The following is an 11,232-nucleotide window of genomic DNA, read 5'->3' on the forward strand; positions in this document are numbered from 1 at the left end:
CACCTGGATGGCTCAGTTGGTACAGCCAAGTCAGTGACTCTTGATCTCTGGGTCATGAGAAAAAAGGTCATCAATATCTGAGTAGCCATTCCTTTTCTCTGAACGTTATTTAAGACAGACAAACCCCAATGAATACTCACAGCTCACTAAAAGTGTACGTTGGGAGATCATACCATAGGCAGCGACTGCTATGAAACCCCAGAGGTTGAAAGGAAATTCCTCTCTCTAGATCCAGTAAGATAAGAACTATCTTCTAGTAACATAGAATTAGCAGATGTTATGCCTCAGGTCTTTGCTAGAAGATGTATTCCTTGGGGAGCTCATCCAATCTACCAGAATATCTTGCTCTTTCAGCTCTGCCTGGTGTATCTTCAAGAAAAGAAATTAACTAAAGTTTAGGTTTGGCACTAAAAGATTTGTAGATTCACAATATTTCCCCTGTGTTTTGTTTGTTTGTTTGTTTATTTGTTTATTCCTTTATTTATGAGAGCAAATGAACGAGGGAAGGGGACAGAGGGGCAGGGAGAGAAGGAGAGAATCTCAAGCAAATTCCATGGTAAGCACAGAGTTGTCCAGGGAGCTCCATCCCATGACCCCTGGGGATCATGACTCCAGCTGAAACCAAGAATTGGATGCTTAACCAATTGAGCCACCCAGGTGCCCCTGCGTCTAAAAGATTTAAGAGGTAAATTTAGTTTTGTCTTGAAGATTATTCAAGTGTTTAGCAATGTCAAGTCTTTTTAAAAAATTAGATCTTCTAAAAATGCAAATTAAGTTTGTTGATTATCAGAGTATTTTTTAATTAATTTGAAGTATGAAATAACTAATGCTTTTTAATTTGTGACTTCAAATTGAAATTCAATAAAAAATGATTTGTGGCTTCAGTTATTCATGTTGCATTAATTTAAACTGTATGAGCAAGTCATTTCTACTTTTCACATATTATGTATCACAAACTGTCTTGCCCCTAACAATTTTAAATCACAGAGATTGAGCTTTTCAGTTTGCCATAAGAAACTTGCTTTCCCTCAGGTCCGGCAGCAAATATTGTTGATATAAATATGTAAGCAGGTTTTTTTTTTTGTGGTTGTGTTGGACTGCACATGTTGACAATAATATCAGAAGGTGAGTAATGAATTTTCTTAGTTTATGCAATATTCTCTTAATATATCTGGAGGATAAAACCAGTTATTTTTCAGAGGTGATCTGAAATTTTAGTTATCATTTGAAATGTCAATTGTGACAGTGGCCCTGCAACCACTTCCAAAAGTCAAACAACGTGCCTGTGTTGAAGCTACCTCAGTGTCTTGAGTTGACCGGCATGTTAGCTTCTCTACTCTTCATTTAAGGCACAGGAATGATGGGCGCCTCCTCACTAAGGATCCAACTTACATGACATGCAGGACATCAAATCAGAAAATACACTGACAAAGGACTCAGTATCACAAAGTTAGGAACACTGTAACCTATGAGGGTCTTTTTACCTTTCCAAACCCAACCACTCTCCAACACACTCAAACTCCCATTTTTCATTGAAGACAGGTGGAGTTCCAGCATTCACATCTTTTAAACCATTGGGCTCCAGAGATCTCACAGTGTTTAGGTGGCAAATAACTCATAATGTACCACAATCCACATAGTTCGGAGAGTTCTAGCTCTGTTAGTATGGTTATTTTTCCCTCCTTCAAGTCTCCTGAAGAAGATGAGGGAACTCATACATAAGTTGCTTGTGGGATTCCTTTGGGTACTTTGCAAATTCATTCAGCATATGAGTGTCTATTATATACCATGCACTGTACTAAGCCCTAGGGATAGAGGGGTGAACTAAATTAATTCTAATACAACACTATAAGGTAGATATTATTAATTCACATATTATAAATAAAATTGTACTATCCAAATATTTTTTAACCACAGAAAAATAGTAAAATTTTGGTCTTTACCACATGTTTAAAAAGGAAATCTAGTAAGTATATCTATTTTCAATGATGGAAGAATAAAAGATTTGGATTTTTTTCCCCTATTGAAGTCCGATAGTGGTTTTCCTTAATTCTTAGATATTGATGGTGGCGGGGGGCGGGGAGAGGCTGGGTGGCTCAGTTGGTTAAGTGGCTGCCTTCGGTTCAGGTCATGATCTTAGGGTCTTGGGATGATCTCAGGGTCGTCAGACTTCCTGCCCAGTGAGGAGTCAGCTTCTCCCTCTGCCTTTACTCCTCCTCACTACTTATGCACTCTTTCTCTCTCTCTCTCTCAAATAAGTAAATAAAATTGTAAAAAAAAAAAAAAAAAGATACTGGTGGTGGGTATGTCTGGCTCTGAACAAACACACAAAAAGAAATCAGAACAATAAAAAGATAAATAACCCAAGTAAAGAATGGCAAAGGATTTGGATAGATATTTCTCTAAAAAGATATACAAATGGACGATAAACACATGAAAAGATGGTCAACATCATTAGTAATTAGGGAAATGAAAAATCAAAACCACAAAGACATACTATTTATCACTCACTAGGATAGCTATTCTCAAAAAGACAGACTTTTAAGAACAGAACTGTAAGAATCTCCTATTAAGAAATTTGAAGTAATGGGGTGTCTAGCTCAGCTGGTAGAACATGCATCTCTTGACTCAGAGTCGTAAGCTCAAGCTCTGTATTGGGCATAGAGATTACTTAAAAAAAGAGAAAAAAGAACAAAAGAAAACTGAAGAAAGTATAGCTCTCCCAGGAGATACATGTGGTATGAAATAAACTATCAAAATAATTATTTGTTGTGCTGAAACCAAAGGAAATACTCCATTCTTTCCTCCTCATATATCCAAAACATAAAGAGAGAAATGGAATGCTTCTTTATAAACTTGTGGTCCTCTTTGAAGCTCAGTGGCTATACACTAAGAAAAATATTCAATAGAGAAAAAACACAGATTCAGTAGTCAGCTGTCTAACCCCTGGTCCCTTCCCTCCAATACTATTTTTAAGACTTTTTTTGCATATATTCATAATTAACAAAGACATTTCCATTGTTTTTTTTAAAAGATTTTATTTATTTATTCATGAGAGAGACAGAAACAGAGAGAGAGAGAGGCACAGGGAAAAGCAGGCTCCATGCAGGAAGCCTGACGTGGGACTTGATCCTGGGTCTCCAAGATCACACCTTGGGCTGAAGGTGGCGATAAACCACTGAGCTAGCCGGGCTGTCCATTTCCATTGGTTTTAAGGACTTGAGCAAATAAGATTCACATGTTCAGAATCTTTAAAAGGACAATATTTATCATTAAGTTCAGTGCAACATTGTTAACACTTTTCAACTGATTAACATTTAACATTTATTTATTCCACTGCGAAGATAAAATATGCAAACATTGAATTTGGAATATAACTTTAATAAGATGCAATAGACTTTAAAGTAAGATAATACTGAGTAATTTAGTAGGTTTATGTAAGACATAAATAAGCCTAAAAAGAATGCCAAATTTTAAAGCTATAGAACACTCCTGGAAATAAAATAAGAACAGAGTTGGTTTGAGTATAGTTATGCTCAGCGGCAAAAGAATGAAGTGGATCTATGATTCTATTATTCCAAGACGTTGTGATAATACAGAAAATAAGCTTATAAAAATTCTTAATGCCCAAGGAAAAATGAACCATTCAAAGAAAGTAGAACAATTCTGGGCAATTGATAATCCTCCTATACTTTTCAAAGCCACTCAGAGAAAACAAAAAGGCAGTCACTCGAATGACTACTCAGAACATGATGTGTTGGAGGTTTGCTCTGTTTTCCCTAGTTTCAAAAACTTCTTAATGTCCCGAGTTATTAAGCCTGGGGAAAAACTGTGGAAGTGGTGGTAGCTCTCGGGATGATATTCATCATGGTACTCGTGGTCTGAGTTAGCGAACGCAAGATACATGTGTGGTATCACCCTCACTCATGGCCAACATCTCTACTGCACCATGCCACTATGTCCTAGATTTGTTCTCAGGATCCTTTACAGCACAATCCTAAAGGCAGCACTAATTTTCAGTTGGATCTACCTCAAGAAAACAAGTTTATTCACCATAGTCTTTTGAAGGGCGCCCAGGGGCTGGGGGGCCAGGGAGTGAGTGACTCATTAGGGAGGTGCCAGTAGGGGCAGAGAAAGGAGGAGTCCTATGGTCATAAAGAATGCTAAATTTTAAAAGAACAGTTTACTAAATCTAAAGTCCCTTCTTTCATAAATACATACACCAGTGCCATATGTGGCTCACACAAGAATATAAGTGGTGTTATCTTTTAAAAAGCACACAGGACTTGAAGTCTAGAGGCAGAATGCTATTCCTGCTTTATCTGAATCAACCACTCTGATTTGCCTGGCACTGTCTTTTGAGTTTTTATTTGTATTTATGATATGTTTCCGTGTGTGTGTTTTTGTAAACAAAACAATTTATTATTTCAAAGTTCAGAGTTAAATATTTTTTTAAATAGGAGAGGCATCTGGGTGGCTCAGTTGGTTAAGCCTCTGCCTTCTGCTCAGGTCATGATCCCAGGGTATGGAGATCGAGTCCTGCATTGAGCTCCCTGCTCATTAGGGAGCCTGCGTCTCCCTCTTCCTCTGCTGCTCCCTCTGCTTGTGCTCTCTCTTTCTGTCATATAAGTAAAGTCTTTAAAAAAAAAAAAAAGAAAGAAAAGAAAATAAAATTCAACTGTGAGTAAAATATATAATGGAGAAAATAAGATCCTCCACAATACCTCTTGTAGAGGAATAACCACTCTTAGTGGTTTTGTGTCCATTCCTCCATATTTTTTCATGCAAATTTAATTTGGTCTTTTTAACGATTATATAGCATTCTATTTTGTTTAACCAGACCTCTTACTGATCAACTTTTGAATTGGGGATAATGTTATTCCATCATAAATAGCACTACAGTGAACATCCTAGTGAACATGTAGTTTTGGGGCATTGTGCAAATATCTCTTTGGGAGAAATCCCTAGAAGTGAAATTGCAGGATTAGAGAGTATGCACATTTAAAAGGTTAATAAAAATTGTTAATTCAACCTCCAAATAATATTGTCTCAATTTATACTGTCACCCACTGTGTATTAAACTGCCTGTTTCTGGTTTGTATTTTAAGGAACAATACACAAATGAGATGAGATGAAATTTGTTTCATGGATGTTTGTTGTTTCAAGGATGAGAGAAAATTGTTTAAGTTTAGACTCATAATCTTAGGCCACAGTACTTAACAGAAAGAAAAACATTCTCTCTCTAAAGAGAGCAATATTACAGCTGCCTATTGTCAGGGCAGGCAGATACTACAAAATGCCTTCTTGGACATTTAGTTTATTTCTGAGATTCCTCTGTATTATCAGAATGGAAAAACAGGACAGTACTTACATGATTTCACATTAAGGGAGTGAGATAAAAGGAGAAAGTCAAAACATTATTATTATTATGTTCATCTTCTGTTCTAACAATTTATCTCAAGATCAAGATAGCACATTATTAAGAATAATGTAATATAAAAAATTAGATTCCTAAAAGTGACAATGTATTTTCTTCACTAAATACCTGTGTTGAGTAAACTAATTAAATAACAGATTTGGGTGGGGAAAAAATACATGCTTTTTAAAAATCACTTCTTGTTTAAACACAGCATTACCTAGCTTTATGTGATTTTTATAGTAAAAAGTGAGAAAGTGTAGCTTAATGGACAACATGCTAATTAATAGAAAATACTAGTAGTTTCTAATATTTTTGAGTACTAGCCCAGGTGCTATGGTAAGTACTTTGCAGGCATTATCTCATTTGATTCTTATTATAACCCGATGAGATAAGCACTGTTATTAACTCCATTTACAGATCCAATACGTAATTTTTTCCCTGATAAAACATTTTAAGCATAGCCACCATTATAGACAAGGATTTGTAATGCTGGAAACACCTTAAAGCTCATCTTTCTCCCGTGACTCACTCCCCCTCTGAAGAGGATACTGATTGATTACATCTATACTTCTCCTACCTTTGGTATTGCAAGGATTAAACATTAGCACAAAAATAGAACATGTAATCTACTCTGGATTTACTTGAAGAGTAAGGGGAGAATTTTAAACGTGGTGGCAGATCCTCTTAGCTAGGGTGAGACGAGGAGGCTGGAATTCTGCTTATAGGATGGCTTGCTTCACTTCTTCCTTTATGTTTACATGGAGCTACACAATTCTAAAGTCTTCTTGACACAGGAGAGGGTCTCAGCAAGCCCTAAACAAGCAGCAGAATAGATCACTGATGCTCATAGATAAGCCATCATGAGGACAACTTACCTCATTGATGAATTACTGTTGGACAACTGATAAATTACATTATAATGTGAGAGCAAGGGAGAAGAAAGTCCCAATGTATGGTAAAACCAAAATTACATTTAGCAGGGGAGAGATCCACATAGAAAAAGAAGCGTGCCAATCTTTACAGGTACATGCGGGGCATTGCATGGGCAATAACTTCTGAGGGCTGTAGAACTAAAAAATGGCATTATTGAAAACAAAGGAAGAGAAGAGAGAAGTTGATGTAAATGCACAAGGAGGATGAACATTTGTTCTACTTCAATACAAAGGTATATTGTGTTTGCATCAAAGTATCAAATCTGAACAATATTTCATCTGCACCCCATTGTATTCGTTACAAAAGGTATCACCCTTGAACACAGTGAGGAAGTCTCAGAAAGTGAGCAATTAGGAGGAGGATGATAATGAAGCAGACTTGAATCAAGTTGATCAAAAGCAATGGAAGAGATGGAGAGGTGGTGAGTCACTTAAGCAGCAAAACCTGAAGGAAAGAACATCAGGTATTGTTGGTGTAATCTTTGGTAGTTCCTACATTTTCAAATTAGAATCCATCTACATCTGCCATTCCTTCTCCATTTGAGCAGTCATTGTTTGTTTGCTTGTTTTGAACAGTCATAGTTTATTAGCCTCAGTTCCTGAACAAAATATTGAATGTCCAGTCATACTTTTATCTGAGAAAAGATTCCCTGAGAAAAGACTATTTTAGAAATGAACTTCTGGGCTTTTAGTTTCAAAATATCCTCCTTTGCAGGGTGCTTAATTGCTTTCTGTCCAACTGGGAAGTTAATCTGGAATATTCTCAGGATGCTCAAGTTCTTGCAAGCTTTATACCTAAAGCAGATTCACAGCTGTGCAGAGAACACCCTTTGAAGTTACCATGCCTTGCTAGTATATCAAGTGTTATGCTTTGATCTGTAGGCACCATTTTTCCTAGGAAACTTTCTTTTTTTCCTAAGAAACTTTCTGTCATCATGTATTTTTATTCTATAATGTCCATATTTCTTATTAACCAAGGGTGACAAATATGGGTTAATATTTTTCCAGTTGCATTGTTTTTGGTAATATAAGGATTAGAGAAACAGTATCATAGGAGCTATGTGATTTCTTTTACGTTCTCATAATTGATTTTGATTAAATAGTAATTTTTAGTTTTATTTTTACATTCACTTTCCGGTATTTGAACAGGAGAAGTGGAGTAATTTGTTTGCAAGCAGTGTGTAAATGAGAAAGAGGCAGAAAAGACTCGATTTCTTGATGAGTTGATGAATTTCATCCTTTTATTTGTCACAGGTTTGGATTGGGGAAGTTTTTTGATAAAATGTTTAACAACTCTTTAATATATGTTTAACATTTGATGAAATAATTAATAAATATATTGCATATGCTGCTATATTTATAAAATGTGATGAGGAAAAAGGGGAAAAGTCAAGAGGAAAAAGAAAGGGAGGGGGCAGGCCGGGTGGCTCAGCGGTTTAGCGCCGCCTTCAGTCCAGGGTGTGATCCTGGAGTCCTGGGATCCAGTCCCACGTCGGGCTCCCTGCATGGAGCCTGCTTCTCCCTCTGCCTGTGTCTCTGCCTCTCTCTCTGTGACTCTCATGAATAAATAAATAAAATATTTTTTAAAAAAAGAAAGGGAGAAAAAAGGAAAACTTAACAAGAAGAGATGGAAATAAAAGGGAAAAAAACTGAAATCAAGGAAGAATATGAAAGAAAAAGAGAGTTGTTAAAACATGGAGAGGCAAAAAGGAAAAAGAGTAAACATGAAGCTATTATTCTCTACAAATCTCACTCTACTTGTTGCTATTACTTTAAAATATATACTTCTTTGGGGCACCTTGATGGCTCAGTCGGTTAAGCATCCGATCCTTGATTTTGGCTTAGATCATGATGTCAGAGCCCTGAGATAGAGCCTCATGTCAGGCTCTGCACAGGGCGTGGAGTCTGCTAGAGACTCTCTCTCCCTCTTCCCTCTGTTCCCACCCCCACCCCCACATGCGTGTGTGCTCTCTCTCTAAAGAAAATAAAATAAATAAAATATATATACTTCTTTAAATAAATGTCTTTATTTCCTGTGCACATACCATATTAATAAAGAGTGATCCTGAATATTTTTCTTTCCTGTTCCTATATTTTAAGGAGAAAAGGCTTTTTAAAGTGATCTTTATTTCATAGTGTCCTTAAGTGCAAGGATAATGCAGTGTGGTTATTATTTATGCTTTAAAAAAAAGTATTGCTTGTGTAGATTTTCCTATGCTGATATTTGCTGTTATGGTGTTCATATATTTGTTTATTCTAAAAGATAATTGCATAGGTTAGGGGATACTGTAGTTCCCACCAATGAAAAGTGCGAAAAAAAATACAGATTAAATGAGTAAACTGTAGATTCGTGTCTAAAAAAGCTATTTCTATCTTAAAGTCAAATTATTCTCTGAAAAATTGGTATCTACCTCCTCCAGAGGGCAATGAATACATTTGGGACTAGAATTTAAAACTTGCATTAAGAAAATGTACAATACTCAAGAATCCCTAATCTTGATAACAAATATTTTTAGCTTTTGTCAAATTCAGGTTTTTAGTTTTTGTTTTGAATTCAATTCATCTTTACTACCAGGACCACCTTGTGATTCTAGATGCTATGCTATCACTTAGAACTCAGCCTACTGCATCCAATCCTGCCTATCTGGGCAATAGCTTTTTGGTCTCCTGCATACACATTGGCTACAATATGTACAGATAGAAGCATGGTATCTGGCACAGTATATAAAATATCCTTAAAACAAGTACTAGCCCTGGAATTTGGATCTGAATTTAAGTTGCTTTTTGCAAGTTTTCCTCTTTGTAAGATGGTGGTCTTTTGAAACACTGGGCACTCAGACTAACCCATTTCAGTCTTAGAAAGTTCTGCTCTTCTTCTTCCATACCTGGGGGTTGGCACATTGTGTTATGTATGTTGGAGCAGCAAGAGTAACCAGGGATCAAGCCAATTGGCTATGTGACATTGAAAGTCAATTGCTGAGAAAGATGAAGCCAAGTACAGCCTTCTCTGTGAAGAAGAGCCAAGAAGATTCTAAAGGGATTTGAGGAACCCAAGAGAAACAGCCACAGATAGGAACACTATCTAGTCTTAGAGGATGGGTGATACTTTATACATATCCAGCTCCTCTTCACCTTGGAGCAGAAAACGGGCATTTTGAAATGTGTAACACTTCTGCTCCTGAATATACAATGATACCTTTCATCTATTTCTGGAGACTTTTCTTTTCTTTTGTTGCTGGATTCCCTACATAATTGCAAGCATATCTAGGCAAGCACAATGGTAAACAGTGGGTGGACACTTCCTCCGCAAATGCAGACAATATCTGCCTTGCTGGCACAGCGTAATTCAGCCATTAACCCATTTTTATATACTCTTTAGAGCAAAAGGTGCAGAAAAGCTCTTAAGAATTTAACGGACAAGATGTTTTTCAAATTTCATTTTTATGGTTTGAGATATTTTGGTGAATCAGTCTGAAAACGCTAAAGACAAGAAAGCAGAAGAAAGGCTTTCCAAAAAGTCACAAACAAACCCAGGGCCTCTTTTTATGTGAGCAACATGTCTCACCTTTGTCAGGTGCCATACTGCAACTCATAAAGCAACCCAATCAGATGAAGAAATATATGAGTATATTTCAAGCAATTTTCTGATGGGGCAGGGAGGTCCTCTGGATTACAGAATTTTCAAATCACAAGCAAGCAGGCCTTTGGTACTCCAGTTGAAGAAGGTCTGAGGGTGAGTGCAGATGCCCTAACTCCCTGTATTTAGGGGTTGGATGTTTGCTGCCTGACCTCTCTAAGGCAGCTGCAATAGTTTCCTCTCTGGTTTTCTTGCCTCCACTGGCTTCCCCGTCCAATTCATTCTCCAAGTAGCTAGAACATAGTCTCCCTAAGACACCAATGATCGGCAGCTTCAGTGGTTGCCCATTCCCTGGAGAGTACCTGAGCATAACACCCTCTCCCACAGCTTTCTTACTTGCAACATGTTCTCAAAAAAACTGAACAAAGTATTTGATGTTTCTGGACATGCCCTGTATTGACAAGTCTTTACTGGTTTCTCTTCTCCTAGAATACCTACCCTTCACCACCTGCCCTCTCCTTTTCCTGTATTGAAATCTTATCCATTGTTATGGATTAAAATGCATCCCTCCAAAAAGATATGTTGAAATCCCAACCCTCATCCCATGAATGTAACCTTACTGGGAAATAGGGTCTTTGCAGATGATCCAGTTCCGTTAAGATGAGGTCATTGAGGTGGGTCCTATCCAATATGATCAGTGACCCCAAGAAAAGCAGAAATTTGGACACAGACACAGACATGCATCTAGTGAAGATGATGTGAAGATAGCCAGGTGACAACAGAGCCAGAGATTGGGCTGGTGCAATCAGGAGCCAAGCAAGGCCAAGGATTGCTGGGCCCTACCAGAAGCTCAGCAGATGCAAGGAAAGATTTTACCCTGGGTTTCAGAAGCAGCATGGCTCTACCAACACCTTAATTTTGGATATCTAGCCTCCAGAACTGTGAGGTGGTAAATTTCTACTGTTTTAAGCCACCAGTCTATGGTACTTTGTTACAGCAGCTCAAGGAAATGAATACATTTGTCTTTCAAGATCCAGTTCATAAGGTACCTAGACTTCAATCTGTCTAAAGCAATCTCTTGCACTCCCCTCCAGCCTCATAATATTGTAAGAGCATGGCTTTTTGTTTTCATTTTCAGTATTAAATTGTGGGTTTCCTGAACTAACCTTTTATCCATTTAATCTTTTTGTTCCCCTAGAGTGTACAGCACTGCATTTGGAAAGCTTCCCTTAAATGTTTATTGAACTAAGTGGAATGGAATCTATAATTTTCAAGACACTAATAACAAGCAATTTAGAAGAAAC

This window comes from Canis lupus, chromosome 9 (assembly GCF_048164855.1).
Source record: "Canis lupus baileyi chromosome 9, mCanLup2.hap1, whole genome shotgun sequence".
Lineage (NCBI taxonomy): Eukaryota > Metazoa > Chordata > Mammalia > Carnivora > Canidae > Canis > Canis lupus.